The 3,471-nt window shown below is 36.8% G+C and overlaps 1 long non-coding RNA gene across 2 annotated transcripts; it reads left to right on the top strand.

Moving 5' to 3' along the window:
• The first annotated feature begins 984 nt into the window (after positions 1-984).
• LOC112249720 lies at positions 985-2,650 on the top strand. 2 transcript variants are annotated; one of them, XR_002953400.2, is made up of 4 exons: positions 985-1,292; positions 1,545-1,642; positions 1,774-1,879; positions 1,989-2,650. It is a non-coding gene; the product is annotated as an uncharacterized LOC112249720 (long non-coding RNA). The 2 variants fall into 2 exon arrangements; XR_002953399.2 differs by having other exon boundaries at positions 986-1,292; positions 1,985-2,650.
• Positions 2,651-3,471: the final 821 nt, after the last annotated feature.

Below are 3,471 nucleotides of genomic sequence, written 5' to 3'. Positions count from 1 at the left end.
ATGGTATTGGCCTGGTGATGATTGGTGCCTGGTTTCTTTCAGACGTGACGCTTGGCATTCAGGCCAAAGAGTTCAATCTTGGTTTCATCAGACCAGAGAATCTTGTTTCTCATGGTCTGAGTGTCTTTAGGTGCCTTTTGGCAAACTCCAAGCGGGTTGTTGTACCTTTTAATGAGGAGTGGCTTCCATCTGGTCACTCTACCATAAAGGCCTGATTGGTGGAGTGCTGCAGAGATGGTTGTCCTTCTGGAAGGTTCTCCCATCTCCACAGAGGAACTCTGGAGCTCTGTCAGAGTGACCAATGGGTTCTTGGTCAACTTCCTGACCAAGGCCATTCTCCCCTGATTGCTCAGTTTTGCCAGGTGGGCAGCTCTAGGAAGAGTTTGGTGGTTCCAAACTTCTTCCATTTAAATAGAGGCCACTGTGTTCTTGGGGACCTTCAATGCTGCAGAAATGTTTTGGTACCCTTCCCCAGATCTGTGCCTCGACACAATCCTGTCTCGCTGCTCTACGGACAATTACTTCAACCTCATGGTTTGGTGTTTGCTCTGACATGTAAGTGTCAACTGTGGGACCTTATATAGACAGGTGTGTGCCTTTCCAAATCATGTCCAATCAATTGAATTTACCACAGGTGGGCTCCAATGAAGTTGTAGAAACATCCCAAAGGTTGATCAATGGAAACAGGATGCACCTGAGCTCAAATTCGAGTCGCAAAGCAAAGGGTCTGAATACTTATGTAAATAATGTATTTTTGTAAAAAATATTTAAAAAAGATTGAAGGGAAAATGTTGCATTTAATCAGTTTTAGGCTGTAATGTAACAATCCATTTTCAGAATTGTTGGTAATTTAGCTTTTATTGTTTGAAGAAATTATGAAAGACATTGTTGTGTTTTTTCGCTATCAACTCATGGCATGAGGCGGTTAAATGACAGAGATGTATTTGTTGAAAATCTATCACTTCCCTTATAAAAATGAAACTTCCTGCAAGTGTGTCAAAAAAATGTTGCCAGAAGTTTGCCAATAATGGTGAATCTGCAGCAAACATTTTTCAACAATAATATGCATTTTAGTGGCAAACAGTTCGCAAGAGTATTTTTTTCTTCTGACAAAAAATTCTCAAGATTCTATTTGAATCTGTGGCAACAATATTTATTGCCACGTTACCAGAAACGGCTTCTGGTGAAAACATGCGTTTTAAAACCAGTTGACGACCAATCAGGGGGATTCGAAAAATATGTTGGAAAATGGAAACGAAGAAATCTAGCTAGCTACCTATCAAAGTTTGCCAGTGAGTGTCTAACTTATTAATTCAACTTCCTAATGAACTTAAAACTGTTAGCTCATTGATGCCTAGTTAACAATGTCATGCTTTATGAGATAGTGAAACACTTTGAGTTTCAATGTGTCAGCGCCACTGAATGGCGAACTGCTTAGCTAGCTACTTGGCTAGCTGCTTGGCCTGCTGCTTAGCTAGCTACTTGGCTAGCTGCTCGGCTAGCTACTTGGCTAACTAAGGTTATGATATTTTTGACTCTTGCAGATGGCTACCCTTCCCCTACCTGTGGTGTTGGAAAATGCTGTATTGGGAGGAGGATGCATCAACCTTCTTTGAGCGATACATTTGTGTCTATAAGCATGGTAAGCAAATGCATGCATTGTTTTCATAAATGTAGCCCATACATTCCTTCTTTGTAGCAATTAGATCTTGCATTGCTTTAAACTAGTAGCTAGCTCATCTTCATCATGTGGTGTACTTTCTCTCTTTCAAGAAGCAATCAGTTACAAGGCAAAAACCAAGATTGAGGCCTTCAATCTACCCGAGGACAGAGAGATGTGTGCAGCCGGTGCAACTTCTTGCATGCATGGCTTTGAGATGTAAGTTAACAATAATTATTTTTGGAAATATATGAATTTCCATATTAAGGATAACTCAATTATATGTTGCTTTTCTTCCACCCAATCCTAATACACTTGTGTCAGGAAGAAGAGACAACTATTAGACTACTTCTTAGTGATGAAGTCCCCAGTTTATATTGTATATCATAATTAGTTTGATAAAATTGTGTTGAGGCTTGGCTGGAGCAAAATATTGTGTCCTGTGAAACAGTTGGCCACACATTTTAAAGGTAGATTTAGTAGGCCTAGTTTATGCTAGCTCCATCATTTGTTTATATACATTGTTTCCTTGCTAAAAAATATATGGAATGCCAGTTTCAGTGAGAAGCATAGCAACATCAAGGCAACTTTAACAGCTTTTTAAAAATGTATTTATAATTTATTTAACTAGGCAAGTCATTTAAGAACAAATTCTTATTTTCAATGACGGCCTACCGGGGAACAGTGGGCTAACTGCCTTGTTCACTGGCAGAACTACAGCTCGGGGATGCATTTTGGATGAAAGACTTCCATAGGGCCGCGCCATCTTCAAAGTTCACTCAAAAAGGCAATAGTTCTGAACTAGGTTTGATTTAGTTTTTGATGTTTTAATTATTAAATCTTTTTAAAACTTTCAATAGTTGAAAGCTATTGCTCATGTATCACTTGGCTCATGTAAATTCAGTAGTTGCCCCTTTAAACATCATAAGGTCAACATCCCCATTGTGTTCACGTGTAAATGTTGTAGCTACATAAAAATGTCAAACAATATCCAGTCTTTGCTCCTTTCTTCATTAGCATGATGATCATTTGAAGTTGTATTGCATTAAGACATTGAATACATGTTGTTTTGTATATTTACTACATTTATTGTGTTTAGTTCTCTGTGAGAATCAAGTTTATTTAAAGTTATATGTGATTTGGTTTATGTAGATGCAACATTGCAATGTTGTAAACAAACAGTAACCAATAACCTGATCTAATTTTGTGCAAAGTGGTAATCAAGGCAAAGCGTGGCTACTTTGAATATTCTAAAATAGTGTTTAACCCCTTTTTTTGTTACTACATGATTCAATGTTATTTCATAGTTTTGATGTCTTTACTATTACCCTACAATGTAGAAAATAGTACAAATAAAGAAAAACCCTTCAATGAGTAGGTGTCCAAACTTGATTGGTACTGTATATTTTAAATTATTATTAAATACTGTAATATGAGATCTGTATGTGAAACATTTGACACTTCAGTCAACAGATTATCTTATCCAGAGTAACTTACAGTAAGTACATTCATCTTAAGATAGCTAGGTGAGACAACCACATACAGTATCGCAGTCAAATATACAGGATACAAACATTCTATTCCAGCTTAACAATGGATATAGCATTTTGCAAAAAAGCCTAATTTTTCATTTACATCTAAAATCTAATATTTTCAACAACAAAAAATCTTATGGAAAAATACATGTGAAAAATGTAATATAGCATTTTCATTATCTAATTGTACTGTAGGTGATCTGCTGCTCACTGTTATTCTTGGAAAATGTCATATTTGGCAAAGGTAAGTGTTTTAGAAACCTCAATCTGCTCTTT

This window comes from Oncorhynchus tshawytscha, linkage group LG04, assembly GCF_018296145.1.
Source record: "Oncorhynchus tshawytscha isolate Ot180627B linkage group LG04, Otsh_v2.0, whole genome shotgun sequence".
Lineage (NCBI taxonomy): Eukaryota > Metazoa > Chordata > Actinopteri > Salmoniformes > Salmonidae > Oncorhynchus > Oncorhynchus tshawytscha.
Note: the sequence above shows the minus strand (reverse complement) of the source record. Positions and strands in the feature narration are given on the sequence as shown.